The sequence below is a fragment of the Acomys russatus genome, chromosome 15, assembly GCF_903995435.1.
Source record: "Acomys russatus chromosome 15, mAcoRus1.1, whole genome shotgun sequence".
Taxonomy (NCBI): domain Eukaryota; kingdom Metazoa; phylum Chordata; class Mammalia; order Rodentia; family Muridae; genus Acomys; species Acomys russatus.
Window position 1 is genome coordinate 58,230,063 of NC_067151.1, and position 17,297 is coordinate 58,247,359.

The window sequence follows — 17,297 nt, forward strand, 5'->3', positions numbered from 1 at the left end:
TTGCTTCCTTAACCTTACTTGCTTAAGCTTACTTGCTCTGATCTGGACTTTGCAGAAGGTCTCAGGTACGGGGCTTGAGGAAAAGGATCTGAAACAATGTCTTAACGTCTCCACAGCTGGAGGACGCAGGTGCAGTAGCTATCACTGGCATCTGAAATTTGACATCATTTGGGATGCCACATACAACAGTTGCCTTTGGCATTTCTTAATCTGTCCCCTTAGTTACCTAGATACCTTTGGATAACTAGATACTAGTACCCGGCTTCCACACCACACAGTTCGGATGCTCTTATGCCAAGCTGTATGTGGGATGGTTGCTTGTGTGTTCATTTATACTGTAAAAGCGTGGCCCAGAAGATGAGCTGACAAAGCAAAAGTCCATTCTGGTGATAAAAAAGGGAACTTTGTATCTTAAGTCCTCCCACCAAATTCTCAAAAAACACCACTGTGAATCCAGGTGGAGAAAAGTCATCATGCAGAGTGACCATTTTGAGAAACAGTCTAACACAGGAAGTTCTTAATGTTTCCAAACAAAGCTGAACTTAAAAAGCCACTGCGTTGAGGTGACTAACGCATAGCCTGGCTTCTCGGTGGATACAGTTTTACAAGTGATTCTATTCCAGCAACAGGCAAAGTGTAACGAGAATCTGCCTAGAGGGGTAAGCTAATCTCCGCTCAGGTCTCTGTTTAGAAAATGCTGCATACCGGTTAGGAATCTTACTCCATTAAAGGAACAGACCGGTTGCGTACCGGTTGCGTTGGTTTTCAGGGGAGAGCTTTTGGGGAGGAAAAAAAAAAAGGCCACGAAAGAAGCAAAAACCTGTTCTATAACTGAAACCCAGAAAGGCCTAGGGACTTAGACGAGGCATGCCGGCTCATGGCAAAGATGGAGGCAGTGTCAGCCCATCGGGTTCCAGCATCATTGTCAGCGGCTCCCATACTGGGAACGAATCAACGCTTATCAAGTAGATGCTTGGCTTCTGCAGTGATCACAATCTAAACAACAGCTTCTCTTCCCCGGGGGCTACTTTACTTAGCATCCTTCATATCAATGCTTTCTCGGAATAACTAAACCTGCATACTTAGCCGTCTGGGGTAATGGACGCTATCAACGGTGAACAAGAAACTGCTAGAGAGAGAGGAATCCACTTGCTGCTGCCCTCGCTTAGCTCCATGTGTCAGAGTCTTTTCCTGAACCTGTGATGGGCTGTCCTATTTATGGATCGCCAGTCACTAGAAAGAGCATGCTGAGTTCTAAGGCCTGCATGGTATTTCCATCATGGCGTCAGTCATCCTAAGGTCTGGGCACCTAGTAAGGTCTGGGGTTCTGTTGCATCAGCCCTTCAGGGTAAATTTGGGGTCCACTTTTTGGATAATCGTACAAGAATTTAGGAATTGATTCAAATAGAAGCTCAAGGAATTTTATTCGAGTTTGGAAGAAAATGCCAGGGCAAGCAACCTGTAAAAAACAAAACCAAAACCAAACACCTTAGCAATTGCCTGGAGGAGGAGAATGGAGGAGAAAAGGAAAAGAAAACAAAAACAAAAACCCCAAACACGGTATTTTAAGTTGGCTTGGAGGTCAGGCACACAGCAGACAAGCAGCCACGCTGGGGGGGGGGGGGGCTGTAAAGAAAGAGCGGGATTCCTAAAATGTTGGGGGTGGGGCATCCAAAGTGTTAGGGAAAATATACTTAAGAAGTCACAGAAGAAAAGAAAAAGGTATGATTTTCTGTATAATTCCAAAAACCCTTCGGAAATGTGGGGTGGCTCACACCCTACATGGCTGTGGCCTGTAAACTACTGCAGCCCTGCAAGCTACTACAGGAAACACAGGGATTCTGGGAAGCAAAAGTGCAACGTATCACTAAAGGGCAGCTATTCCACCTTTCCTTCAGCGTGTTTTAGGGTGAGCCCAACTTCCTGGGGCCTGGTCTCTTGGCCGAGTGAAGGAGCAGGCACAACTTGAAGGTCAGGTCTTCTTCTTCTTCTTCTTCTTCTTCTTCTTCTTCTTCTTCTTCTTCTCTTCTTCTTCTTCTTCTTCTTCTTCTTCTCTCCTCCTTCTCCTCTTCTTCTTCTAGATTTATTTATTATGTACACAGTGTTTTGTCTGCATGTACACCAGAAGAGTTTTCTTGACTTCTTGACCAACAGTAGTTGTTTTTTTTAAAAAAATAACCTCCACAAGAGGTTCCCCTAAAATCATTTAGGAATCAGATCAGAGACCCCAAAACATTTTTGCCATCTCAGGCCTCTGACTAGGTGAAGCTGTCAAGAGGCCCAAAGACATTTCTAAAAGTTTCAGCCTAGAAAGAAAAGTATCTGCTTCTCTTTGGTCCAGCCAGACCCCCAACCGCCTAGCCAATTCCCACCTTCCGTTCTCATCACACGGCGGCGTCTCTCTCCCACATGCCAGAAGCTGGTTAGTGTATCTTATACACTATGCGACCCACTTATTTTACAGAGCCTCTCTGCATTCTTCCTGTCTTGCAGATTTCAAAATAAACAAGTTCAGAAACATTGATTCCTTGCCCAGGGTCACAGCTGACAGGGTGGGGGAAGCTCCTAAGCCATCCTTCTGAGGGAAGAACAGAGGGAAGAACTGCTCACAGGCAAGGAGCTTTGCTTACACCTACAGAGAACCGCTCCCACCCAGCTGGATGAGAAAACGCTATAAACCAGCTTCAAGGGGAAGCCTGATGCCTCCAAGCTGCTTGAAGAGTTCCCTGTTTCTGGCCTGGTGGGTGGAGGGAGGATGGGGACCCTTCCAGGCAGAGCCCTGCCTGCTTCTTCTGTTCCTCTGCAAAAGGAAGCCCATCCCACGGGTCCATGAAAACCCCTGCAAGTTCACTCTTAACCTTGTTCTGCAGTCTGCTCTGTTTTGTGTTCCCTAAATTGTTTGCAACAGACAGCTGTGCAGGGGTCAGCATCTCCCGGGGGATTCTGTGACTCCAGACAGGGTAGGGGCTGTGGAGGATACAATTCACATATGTGGAGCGCGTTAGGAATTTAGGGGCTAAAAAGAGAAGCTTCTGTGTGGAAACGACTAAGATTCCTGGTCCTCCAAAGGGCCCGCGGACAGTCTCATGTCAGTCCAGGCACCTGGAACAGACCTTTTTACAGGTATTCAGTTCAACCATGCTGTCAGCTGTAAGCATATTTTCTCCCAACATCCCTGACAGCCTCGTACCAACAGGCGCTTACTACAGGCAAGTCACAGGGACTGAGTCTTCTCCACTTACCAACTCAGGATTCAAATAAATCCAGGCCCTTTGACCCAAATGTGCATGTTTTGACAACAACAGTTTGTGGCTCCTCCTGAGTGAGTTGATTCTGAGGGCTTTTCTGAGTCTTATACCCTAACCATCAGTGTTTGGGCAATCAGAATAGCTGAGTTCACCCCATAAGGGAGGGTGGAAAAAGCAGGGCTTGGATTTGAACCAGTTACATGAACTAACTTCTGTCCTTAGGGTTCTGATAGCAGAATAAACCTGAAGGCCCACGACCCCATGATGAAATTGTATCGTTAAAGCCCTTGGTAGCTCGGCTATTATTTTATGTAAAATATATGCATGTCTTCTTGAGAATTTCTCTCCTCCAGCAAATAGGATGGAGAAAGATATTTGTTAATGGCCATAGTGTCTGCTATCACGTCATATTTATGTGACTTCATCGACAGGTCCTTTGCTGGCTTGGACGTGGGAAGGTAAATAGTCCCTGTGGTGGGAAACAACGCACTGGCCAGCAACCCCCCATCACAGCACGGGGCACACCAACATTCCTGGCACGTCTCTCCCCAAAAGAGAGCCAGGCGCGGTCCACGGAATCTTCTCAGAGCCCACATCAAAGGCTGAGTGAAGCGCTGTCTTTGAGGCTTTTCCTTTGCAGCAGTCGGTCGGTCCTAACGAAGGGTGCGGTCAGCCAGGGCAAATAACAAAACATTTTCTCCAAAACGCCATAGTTGGAATTCCCTCCTGGGCCTGGGCTCCTCCTCCACATACAGAGTGCACACTTTTCCCAGCCCCACAGTCCTCTGGGTCCCGCGCCTGGCGGGTCTCCACCCTTCCACCTGCTGCACACCGCACTGCCCAGCCCAGGCATGAAAGCACTTTCCTTTGCAGAGAGAGAGAGAGACTGAGCCCCGCGACACACCCTGGCTATCTATAGAACATCCCTCTGGGGGTTCTGCTGACCAGTCACTCGAGATCCCTCCTTGGGCTCTATTATGTCACAGGAACCTAGGCTGGAATGCTGAGGATTAGATTCCAAGCCCTTCCCTGTCGCCTGGGCCCCTAGGAAGGAAGCCAGGCACTAAGTTACCATCCGGGATCTTGAGCACCCCCTACTGAACATTTTTGCGCTTTTTTTTTTTTTTTTTGTCTAACACCTGCCTGAGTTCAGAGAACCTCATCTCCTAAAAGTGTTTTGCTCCTGCTATCCCAGTGACGCCTTTGTATGATGAGAACACAGATCCAGACTTCAGATGGGCTTTAATTTCTGTCTCTATGAATCTGGGCAAGCAACTAATCCCATGGGGCCTGGTTTCCTAACCCAAAGAATACCTGAACTCCACTACCAGCCAGAGAAAGTCCAGACCTAGTTCAAGGAAAGAAAATCACAAAAAAAAATTTTCTTAAGCAGACTGCCCTACTGTGCTCCTCACCTGTGATGCAGGCTTGCAGTAAGTGCCACACAGGTCTGCGGTGTTGATTGCGTGGTTGGAGATGCAAGACTTCAGTGTTTTCTAATACACAGAGGTCACCTGTTACTCTACTTCCGTTCTTGCCAAAGAACTGCCTTTGTTGTTTCAACATGCCAAAGCAGTTATAAGCATAGTAATTTGAAGGCGCAAGGAATATTGGCAAAAATCCATTTTTTAAAACTTCATTTAGTGTTGGAAGTCCTGGGTACACTAGTGAAGCACTCTACCACTGAGCTACAGCCCTCCACCCTGTGGGTAACACTTACTGTATATGTATTACCTGCCATTTTACTAAGGGCGTTGCTACCATCCTCTCCCAACACACACACTATAGAGACTGAGTTCAGTTTCTTTGTTACATTCCAGCCCTTGCTGAATATATTTTTTTCATTTGTTTAATTTTAGAAGCAGCCCCGAGAAGCAAGTACCTCTGCCCTTTAGGGGTGAACATCTTTGAGCTTTAATGGCTTGTTTGAGCCCAGGTCAAAGAGCTGTGAGTGACTGAATAAACTATAGGCTCTTCTTCTCTGCCTGAACTCACTCCCTAAAAATGCACTTTGAGTTTTTTCTTTATGTATATGGATGTTTTACCTACGTGTATGTCTATAGACCACATCTTTGCATTGCCCTCTGAAGCCAAAAATCCTTTGGAACTGGAATTAGAGATGGTTTTTAGATGCTGCGTTGGTGCTGGGAATCGAACCCAGGTCTTCTGTAAGAGCATCGAGTCCTCTTAACAGATGAGCTCTATCTCTAGCTCTGGATTCACTATATGTCCTGAGCCTCTCTGGACCTCCTGTGTATGTAGAAGACAGGTAATAAAATCTGTCTCCTTTCTTTCATGAGCTCAGTAGCCTGGAGGGAAGCATTGTGTTCATCCTTACAGATCTCTTCTGGATCTTTCCACAAGATGATGAATTGAAGGGGGGGGGGGTTTAGGAGTCTTGCTCACTGGAAGTCTGCACCCCCCTGAGACCATTCCACTTCTCAGAGAAAGAGAAGAGAATATGGGATACAGGGCATATTGGGTATAAGCTGAGAGCCTAAGGAGGCTCTGGATGTCCTGAAAGGCCACTTGTGCTGTGACAAGTCAGAGGCTCAGAATGTATCAGACCTGTCCCATCCCGTCCCCCCTCCCCCCAGTCTCCCCACCCTCTACTCCCTACCCCCATTCCCCCACCCCATCCCCCCATTTCCCCACTCCCCCTATCCCCCCACCCCCAACACTCCCCCCCACCTTTCAACCAGCATGCCTGTTTACAGTCCCATAGTCTCACCGGTCTCTGTGCCTCTTTCTCCTCTCTCTCTCTCTCTCTCTCTCTCTCTCTCTCTCTCTCTCTCTCTCTCTCTCTCTCTCTTTCTCTCTCTCTCTCTCTTTCTCTCTCTCTCTCACACACACACACACACACACACACGCATGCACGCGTTCACACACACTACATTTCTCTCTCCTGTCTCACACTGCTGTATCACTAGCTTTCTATCTTAGCCTAGTAGTGAAACATGTAAACAGATAATAAATTATGTCTGCGCCAATGGGGCATAGAAGCAAGTGACTGTGAAGTATGGCCCAGGGGAGAGAAAGTTTACAGAGATGGTGATGGAACCCCAGTGCCATTGCCAACAGCATTAGCTCACAACCCCAGGAAGCTGGCAGCATTGTTATTTCTGGAAGAGAAACTTTGTCATTTCCTTTTCCCTCCTCCTTTAAACAATGCGAATGTTTCCCCGTGAAAGGATTTGGAAGGCAGATTCTCTCTGCCCTTGCCGACTGGGAGAAGCCTTTCACAGCATGAAGGAATTCCTGATGGAGGGGCTTTAGGAGCTGCAGATTTGATGAGGCGGACCATCACACGTTTTTTCTTTGAAGGCCTCTAACAGGTGCAGACCTGGCCTCGGGTGGAAGAGAATCTTCTAAGGGCCACGGGCTCTCACACAGGCCCCAGGCTAAGAAATAACACCATGCAGGGACAGCAGCAGTGGTCTCTGATCTATGTGGGGGAGGGTTTAAATCCTGGGACAGCAGCAGTGGTCTCTGATCTATGTGGGGGAGGGTTCAAATCCTGAGGGTGCCGCTCCTGAACAGTTCGGTGGAAGTAAAGATTTAAAAATATTAAAGTTTGTGTTTTATTACCTAATCTTTAAAAAAAATTAGTCTCCTATTAAAAATTCAAGCACATGTAAAGTAGGATACAGTTGAATCGTCATTGACTCAGCTTCAGTTGGTCTTTTGTTTTTGTTTGTTTAACTTCAATTCATGCAGTTGGAGAGATGGCTCTGTAGTTGAGCACACCCACTGCCTCGTACAGGACTTGAGTTCGGTTCCCACCTAGCAGCTCGCAACGGCCTGTGACTCCAGTTCCAGGGGATCTCACGCCCCCTTCTGGCCTCCTTGGGCTCCTGCATGCACGTGTTGCATATAAACTCAACTAAAAGCCAGAGCCCTTCTATCTCTGGGCTTCTGTGCTTGCTCCGTCAGAGCTTGCTCACCAGGGAGGAGAGGGACCACACACAGAAAACTCGGATAGCGTCTGTCCTCCCAGAGGCACACTATGCAGCTGAGTGTTGAAATTCATAGGAGAGCTTTCTCTGGAACCTGGGGTGACAAGGCACCGAGACTAGACCTAAGAGGTTGTCAGTGGAGTTAGAGGGTGTAGAAGGGGCACTCTTTAGGTGATGGGTAGCCAGACCCAAACACGAGGAGCAACAAAGTGGCGGCAGCCAGAGATGCTTCTGGAAGAAGCAGTCCTGCCTTCACAGAAGCAAGCAGCAGAGTAGAAGCCATGACAGAGGAAGACAGAAGTGAAGGGCTGCTATTGATTGGCTTGTGGGAAAACAAAGCAGCCGCAGCACTAGAGAAACTGCTGTGTGGCCCCAAAACATGCAGTCTCCATGGACAGTGGGCAGGGATTTCTCCAGCAGGAGGGAGATGCTGGAGGAAAATAGAAACTTTCACCATGGTTTTGATGACCCCGGGCCCAGCAGCTGCCAAGACCAGCCTGGCAGCACAAAGCAAACCCCAGGAACAACAGAAGCTCCGCTTGCCTCAAAAGATCCTGGTACAAACCCAGCTCTGGCAGTGCTGGCCTGTGGCAGGGGCTCGCGGTAGCACACATCAGTGGCAAGGCGGATACTGCGCCCAGCACCTTGCATGCCTCCTCCCAATCCATCTTCACAGCAGCCTCTAAGGCAGAGGGCTCGTTCACATGTCGCAGATGAGGACAGATTGGTGTGGGAGCCTGCCAAGGCAATGACCATGGGTCTTAGGTGACATCCAAATCCGGGCCTGCTACTACGGCCCCTGCTACAGATGGTCCCCTATGCTGATGACCGGACCCACTTGTCCTTGAGTGTTTGTGGGATCAGTTGTCAATCTGTGCATTTAGAAATATCTGATGTGTGTTCTTCCCGTGGGCAAACCTATACAGCTCCTCTGCAACATGCTTTGATTATCAATTTGGATATGGAGGCACAGAGAGGCTCAAATAACCTACACAAGCCACACAGGAAGTGTTAGTGAACCCCACACTTGGCCTTGTCAGCCCACTGCCTCTTTCTGGGCACCCATGTGCACTAGTCTTCTTGCCCTGTTTCCTTACCTTTGCACAAGTGTGCTCACCAGGAAGACACTGGGGAGTGGGTGCAAAGGCTGGCTCCACTGAAGGAACGCAAGGCCAGAAGTGGCAGGGCAGGTTGCCTCTGTGGCCTTCAGGTCTGTGCCAGTGGCATCTGATTCCTTCCCCCAGAGGCACTTCCACTCCTCAGGAGAGGTCACTGGAGGTCCTTTAGAACACTTGGTTTGGAGAATCTCAGAACTGTGAGTGTTAGGGTACAGTTCTCAAATCCATAAGACAACGACTCATTTAATTATTCTGGTGTCTGAGGAGTTTTCTTTTCTTTTCTTTTCTTTTTTTTTAATTAAAATCTCCTCACGGAAGGTCAACGGGGATCGCAAGCAGACGCTGGCGAGTGGAGCAGAAAATCTCTGTCCCTCGGGGATCATCTAAGGGCAGCTCTTGTCCTCTTGAACTTTGCAGTTCGATTTCTCTTCCTTCAGTGACCACACAGGAACAAAGTGACATTAGAACTACAAAACAGATAACTAAAACCCCGGCCAAGACCACAGCCTGCTAAGCCCACACTAAAGGGAAAAACAGAGGGGGGCACCAGAGGGGCACACAAACCAAAGGGCCAGTAGCACCTGGAAAGAAAGTGGTGGGACAACGCCAAGGATTTCTCTAAATGTTAGAAGCCAGTGTGCCTAAGCCCTAAGGCTCTCCTGGGTCACTGTCTCTACCAGTTTATAGGTCCCTTCCCTGCAGTGGCCACAGCTTCTGTTAATAACATGAGAGATGGTGGCACATGGCGTGGAAGGGGGTCTCTGAGGTCATGCTTTACGTGTGACCACTGTGCTTTGCAAATGAGAAATGAGGTTCCTAAGAGGTGAGGTCACACTGCTTGAGCATTCCTGTGCTTTTTTTTTGGTGGGATGCTTATAAAAAATCAAGCAGGTCATCAAAGAGGAATGCAGGCTAAGGATTGGCCGCAGCCGAGCTCAATGGAGCCAGCCGTGTTCCAGATACTAGTGCGCCTTCTACAGGCATGACCTTATCTGGTCCTCACAATACTCTGATGGAGTTGGATGAACATAGCCTGTTTGCTTACAGGGAGGACACTGGAGTCTGCAGAGTAAATGGTAGGATTGCGGTCACGCTGGAAATCGCAGTAGCAGTCTCAACCACTTGTGGCCTGACTCCCATCATTACTGCCTAGGGAAATATAGGAAAATGGTTAAAAACAACAAACAAACAAACAAACATAAAACTAGCATATCCCTCACAGGATATTATTTTACCATTAAAAATTTCAAACTCAATGTTGGAATACAGTAAAGGTGTTTAATGAAAAGGCCGTGCTTAGAGCTTAAAGTGTGCAGTAAAAGATGAAAACGGACTACTTAGATGTTAGTAGGTGCAGGGTCGCATGAGGTTTTTGTTGTTTGGGTTTTTTTGTTTTGCTTGTTTCTTTGGTTGGTTTGGTTTGGCTTTGGTTTGGGAAGTTGTTTGTTTGCTTGTTAGTTTTTGCTTTTTCCCACTTGCGTTTTCTACAGTATGCTGGAAAGGCCTTTTGTAATGAACAAACGAACGTAACTGTTTTTCTCTCTGAAGACCTAGCACTGTACTTTTAAATCAATAAGGAAACAGGTGCAATGAATCAGTAGTAGATTTTCCTTCCCTTGGCAATAAAAACTAACACGGCATTAGTTTGCAGCCGGAGGTGGAGGTTGGGTTCCCAAACTCAGACCCTAACCCAAGACGTTCACTTTTCACTCGATGCAGCAAAAAACGAAAATTCAGGGATCCTGAGCTTTGAATCCCCTCCCTGCCCACGACTATTGGCTCGAATCTTCCGGTCTATTAATAAAAGGAGGTAACCTTCCTATGTTTAGCAGGATAATGACTAGCCAGCCATTCTTTCCAGTGCCTCCCAGTGAGTTTCAGCCAACCCAGGATCACTCATGGCAGACAGAGTTGGAAGACTGAAAGGCTCTTTACCATCTTCTCTCCTTCCACAAGTGCAAGGTCAGGCATAGAGGGCTAACACCATTGGCCCGGAGACTCCTGGATCTTAATATTTAAATGTTGAATGTAAACTCTGAGGTCTTCAGACACAAATCTCTTGAGGTTTATTCATTATTTATTTATTTATTTATTTAAATACCAGTATCAGCCCACAGCTTGAAAACATACTAGGTGCCTTCTAAGGAGGTGGCAGTGCCATTACTATTGCTCCATCAGAGCGACCAATGCCGTGGCTGTGTTTTCCAGAGTTATAAAATTGTGTGTTTTCCACTGTCTTTCAAAGTGAACCCGAAGCCCTTCTCACTAAATGGACTGAGTTCTACTATTTTTGTTACACGGTCCTGGGCCTGGAGAGAGTGCTTACTGTTCTCACGGAGAAGCCAGGGTCAGCTCTCAGCACCTACATGGCGCCTCACAACATCTCTAACTTTAGGCCCGTGGGCTCTGGCTCTTTTGTACTCGGCTGGTACCAGTCACACATGCGGTACATATCCATACTTGTAGACACACACACACACACACACACACACACACACACACACACACACACTTTATATATAATTAAATCAGAATTGGCTGAACTCAAGGCACAAAGAAAGGACAAGAAAGGAACACACAGGAAGGAGGGGCAATAGGAAGACTAAAAGGTGAGCTTCAGAGCCAATCCGTCTGCATCAGAGCCTTGGCCCCTCCTGCCTCTGGCTACGTGACTCTGGGATGTGCTGCAACCAATCTCGGGTGTGGTCTGGAACGGTGTGCTGGTGTCTCTCTCGCAGGGTGATTAGATTAGTGAGCTGTCAGCTCGGGGACTAGCATCTTGTAAGTGCTCCGTGTATAGAAACTGCCATGCCTGTTGAAGATCACTGGAGGTTTGTAGAACATGTGGCCTGTCTCCGTTGGAAATTAAGCTGAAGACCTCCAACAATAAGAAGTGATTTCTTAAAGCACAATCAGCCACCAGCAGAGCCATACTTAGTGAGTCCCTGCCATGGACACGCAGGTGCTCTGGACTTGAGGGAGCTCTGTGCAGCTTGCTTTTTCAACAGCAATAAAAGAAACAAGAATGGAAATAATAATAATAATAATAATAATAATAATAATAATAATAATAATAATAATAATAATAATAAAAAGAGTACTAAGCATGCCTATTTTTTTTTTAAAGCACCAGGCAAGGGCTCCGTGGAGAGAAGAGATGAAATCACACAACTTGTTTCAGCTGAAAGCAAACTGTAAATGAGCATGCTAGCTGGCTGTCACACAGGGCTGGACATCTGAGCAGAGGACAGTAGCTAATGCAGTCCAAGTTGCTCTAACAAAACGAAAAGCTCAGAGGCTTAACATGTTCCCATGGCATTCACATCAGATCCAGCTAGCTAGCCACACACGCGGGTGGGGAGAGAAGTCTCTCCTCCACAGAGTCACTTAAGTCCCCGGCGGCTATATCTTTGTCATCTTCAACAGGTGACTTATAGAGGCTACCTGGGTATCAACATCCCATCTGGAAACGAGGTAGTGACCAGAGAGATAGTATTGAACGTGGCAAGGTTTCCGGAGCTACACTCCAAAGGCCCAGTCTTATTCTACCCTTTGTGAGCTAAATTTTAGTCACGGTTAATTGCAGAGGAGGCTGGCGCACGCGCGTGCAGCGGTGGGGTGGCAGGGGTTTGTCTGCTTGCTCAGAAGGAAATTTAGATACAAGGTCAGAGCTACAACCAGACTCCACTACACTACCCAGAGTACCTGCAGACCTCAGAGGAGACCCAACATCCACTCTACCTGGCTCCACCCATTCAGCTAAAACCGAGGTGCGTGGTCCCCAGGCTCATGGAGCCCCAGACAAGGTTGTCATAGCACGGCAGTGAAACAGCAGCATGAGAAACAAGGGGGAAATGACAAGGGGCCAAAACCAGAAAAATCAAATTTACATAGTGTTTAAAACCTCGTTTGTTCATACAGGACTCGGAATGAGGCCATCGCACCCCAGAGAACTACAATGGGCAGATTCTGCTGCGTTTTGACAGAGCTAAGTTTAAGCCAGATCTTCTGCTTGTGCAAAGCAAGGGTGTTTGGTAGATTGTTTCGGTGCTACGATGTCTGGATATTGTGACTTGAATCCATATCCCAAGTAATAGCATTCGTCATGATTGCATCTTGTGGTAGCACTCAGAACCTAGCACTTCTTAGTCCCCAACTTCTTCACTAGTTTCAAAACCAAGTGTCCTACATGCTCTGCCACCCACTGCCCTATGGCCCATGCATGGGGGATCAGTGCTGCTTGGGGTCAAGGAAATTCAGGCCATAGCTTCTAAGAGTTGTCACAGGGCATATCCGTCTACCTTCCTGCACACGCTCTGCTCTGGGGCTGGCGAGATGGCTCGGTGAGTCGGAGTGTGAAAGCATGAACACCTGAGTGTGGAGCCCTGGCACCCATGTAAAGGACTTGAGTGCAGTCCCACTCAAGTGACCTCTTCCTGTAACCTCAGAACCGTCAGGGATAGAAGCAGAGAAACCACTAAGGGCTTCCTGGACAGTCAGCCTAGGCAAAAAAAAAAAAAAAAAAAAAGAGAAAAAAAAAAAGAGAAAAAAAAAAAAGTAAGCTTCCATTTCAGTGAGAGGCTCTGCCTCAAAGAAATAGAGTGGAGAGCAAGAATACTGACACCCTCTTCTGGCCTCCATACGTACATTCACTGGTGAGTGTAAATATATGATCCATAATACATTCACACATACACACCACAAACCAAACACCACACACACACATATAGACAACAAAGCACACACCACACACATAACACACCACACATACACAAGCACATACACCACACATGCACACACACATGCACACACATGCACACACACATGCACACACACATGCACACACACATGCACACACACATGCACACACATGCACACACACATGCACACACACATGCACACACACATGCACACACATGCACACACACATGCACACACATGCACACACATGCACACACACATGCACACACATGCACACACACACATGCACACACACATGCACACACACACACACCACACATGCACACACACATGCACACACATGCACACACACATGCACACACACATGCACACACACATCATACATCATCCTCCAGACACACAAACACTGTACACACACATAAACACCACACACACTATCCCCACATATACACGTCACACACACAACTGTACCACACACCACACACAACCACACACACATATAGCACACACCACATGCACGCATGCACACACACTGCACACATATACACATATACCACACACATACACACAAACACATCACACACACACACATACCACACACACCATACCTGCCCTCTTCCCCCCTCACAAACATACACACTATGATGATTTCTGTTTTATTCTATTTAAAAAGATGTTTTGTAGGGACCATTCAAATTTAGGTAAGCCATTTAGAAACCATTATGACTTCTAAGCTCCCAGTGCCTGTAGGTACCAGCCTTCTCCAACAAAAGTGATTTTTCTCCTAGAAGGCAGGAAACGTCATCTCTGTTCTATTTATCCGAACTCTCCTGAAGCCACACCTTTGCCTTTCTCCACTTTATCTTCAAGTTTGTTAGCTCTGGTGTCTCACCAAGACCTCAGCCTCTTTTTCTTTCTGCCACATCCCATCCCCTTACACCCACTTTGTAAGTGTCCTAGGAAAACCAGTGGTGTGCTTCCATTGGTGCCCTCATTAGAATCTTCCTCTATGCCTGCACAGATCCCATGACCACAGCCTCCTGACCTGTTCTCTACTTGGTATGACCATACACACACACACACACACACACACACACACACACACGTGTGTAACATATATGTTACACACAAATATGCACACACATGTGTATGTACACACACACACATATATATTATATACTCTGGTATGTATATATAATACATATGTGTATGTATATACATATGTATTACATATATGTTACACACAAATATGCACACACATGTGTATGTATATATATGTACACACACATATATGTATATATATATATTATATACTCTAATAACTTAGCCTATACATGAGCAAGACTCAGAAAGACAGATAGTAAAGGGTTTGGGACAGGCCCTCCAGTTTGAGATAGTGTCAATACTGACTGGCTCCTGCTTGGTTATCTTCTAAGCCCTCGCACCACCCACCATCCTGTGTAGTTCTAAACACTCTCTGGTCCTTTTCTTCTTTGTAGCATCTGGAACTATTGATGTCCTTCAGTCTTTGTCTCCAGCCACTCAAGGTGACCCACCCTTCCTTACTCTCTGTGTCCATTTCTGGGCCTTCTCTTCTCTGTAGCCCTTAGCTGCAGGGAGCCTCACGTGCCTGGCTTCATTCAGACCATTATCACAAAGCTAGCCCACACTCACTCAGGCGTCCCCTGCCTCCTGTGAAGTGATGGCTCTCTTAGATGTATCACCAGACTCATCCGCTCCTGGCCGTCTCATCCAGTGCTTGCACATCCTTCCTCAGCATTGTCTCTTGCACTCAGTCCAGCCAACGTGTCTTCTGGTGGAGCAGGTCTTTCACCACACCCAGCACTCTCCACGAAGGCTTCCTACTGCCCGCTGGAAAAAGATCTACAGCTGTAACCATGGAATTCAAGGTTCAGAATGGTCTAGCCTCTACCTCTTTCAGTTTACCACCTCCATTCACCACAGACCACTCAAGCCGCTCTGGCTCTCTTGCTGCCCCTGCAATAAAGTTGAGGATGCGATTTTCCTGGGCTATGTGCTGGGGTAGGTCTATCTGTCCTGACATGCTATTGTCTTAGATCAGATAGCCACGGACGCTAACTCCCTTCCTCACGTAGCTCCAGTTTCTCCTGAAATGTCAGCGGCTCACACAAGCTCCTGTGATCAGCCTACCCACCCCAGCTCCCCAGTGACCCTTAGTCCTGGCCCCGCTTTGGTCTTCTTCAAAGTCCTCACTACCACCTGCTGTGGGTGTTTGTTGCCAGGCTACCCTTCCTGGAGCATGCTTCTCCATTTGGCTGTCTCCTCCTCAGCACCCAGAACAGAGCTTGGAAGACAGCAAGAGCTCACTAAGTCACGGAATGACCTCTCTACATGCCCTCTCCTCCTTCTATGTTCAAACTCTTCTTCCTCCAGAACTTGAAGTAAAGGAGAGGAGGCCCATGTCTCTCCTCTCTCCCTCCTGCTGCCGTTGTTTGGACTTCTGCACTACAGACAAAGCCTCTGACTACCTTCTCACAGTCCTCTGGCTCTCTCTACTCTAGTCTCCCACTGTTCCATGGCATTGGCTTACTGCTTCTCCCTCAACATGGCGTCTTCCGCTGCCTCTCCTCTCGTGAACCCTTTATTGCAGGCTCCTGCCGTTGCTTTAGTATCCTGGGCTCCCAGCCATTTGTGCCTTTGTACACATGGCCCTCGTATCTGGAGGGCCCAGCATCTATCACTAATTTATCTTCCAGTGTGCCGAGCCTTGGCTCAAATGATACCCCACCCTCTGACTCTTTTAGGCTCATCATAGGTTCTTTACTGATATTGCTCTACTCTGTTCAAAATTCTATTCAACCAGATGTCACAGCTGTCTTCTTGTCTGTGTCTCCTCTGTCTCTAAGCTCATTGATGGCAGAGTGTGTGGCCAGCTCATCTGGCCCAGCATGCTACCTGCTACATTCAGGCAGCAAATAAATATTTCTTTGATGAACAATTACTTTCCCTACTCTGGCTTGTCCTGTTTTCACTTGTTTGTTTTGTTTTATAGCAGATTTCAAATTATTCCAGTTTTGGGGGCTATATAGTGCTACCAATGAGATCACTGTTTATGATTCATCTTAAGGATGTGTCTTAGATATAAAGTTATAGAATCCCAGGTCTCTAAATGCCTGAGTAATTTTTTAAAATTAGCCAATTTTTAAGGACTAAGATGTAATTAACAGGTAAGTTTTACTTCCAAGTGTACAATTTGGTGGATTTTTAAATTTTAAGATTTTGATATTTTAACTAATACCATATAATTCTAAAACATCCTTATCACCCTAATAAAAAGCCCAGATTAATTAGCTGTCATTACTCATTACCTCTGTCTTCCAACCCTTGGAGGCAACCCAACTACCTTCTCATCTTTATTCATTTGTCTCTTCTGAATATTTTCTATCAACAAAATCATACAAGACACAGCTCTCATGCTTGGCTTCTATTGTTTAGCACTATGTTTTCAAGGCTGATCTTTGTGATAGCATTATCAGAACTTCACTGCTGTATGACTGGGGTGGAGGAGAGAGGGAGGCAGGGGGAGGAAAGAAGAAGGGGAGGGAGGTAAGGAGGGAGGATGGGGGAGAGAGGGGGGGGAGAGTTGGTTTTCCTTTCATGAACATTTGTGTGCACGTTTCTCTATATTGTATCGCACATGCGCACCGGTATATACTCAAGACAATGAAAGTGCTAGACCATGTATAATCCTGCTTAACTTTCGGAGGAACTGCCAGAACTGATTTCCACAACAGCCGGAAGGTTTTCCACTTTTCCCAGGGATGCTTGAGAGTCTAAGTTACTCACAAGATTTATCCCAACTCGTCGCTTTTGTTAGTTATCTTGCTGTGCTTGGTTGATATTTCTTCGCTGATCTGTGTGATGGTTTAACAAACTGTCAGTCCGATAGCATGTGAGGTAATCCGACAACTAGAAAAGCATTATCTCCGGATATGTCTAAGGGGGCGTTTCTGAAAGAGGCTGGCTGGCATTCTAATCAGTGGCCTGACTTAGTCAGGCCTGCCCCGCCCCCACAGTGGGTGGGTACCATCCAATCAGTGGAGGGTCCATACAGAACACTGGGCGGTGTAGGAAAGGTGGATCCGCTTAGTCTTCTGAAGCGAAGACTTGCGGCTTCTCCCACACTTGCAGAGTGCTCCAGGTTTTCCACTATAGACTCCAGTGCTGGTATCCTATCATGGGTTCTCAGGCCTTTGGACTTTGAGCTATGTGACTGTCTTCCCTGATTCTCC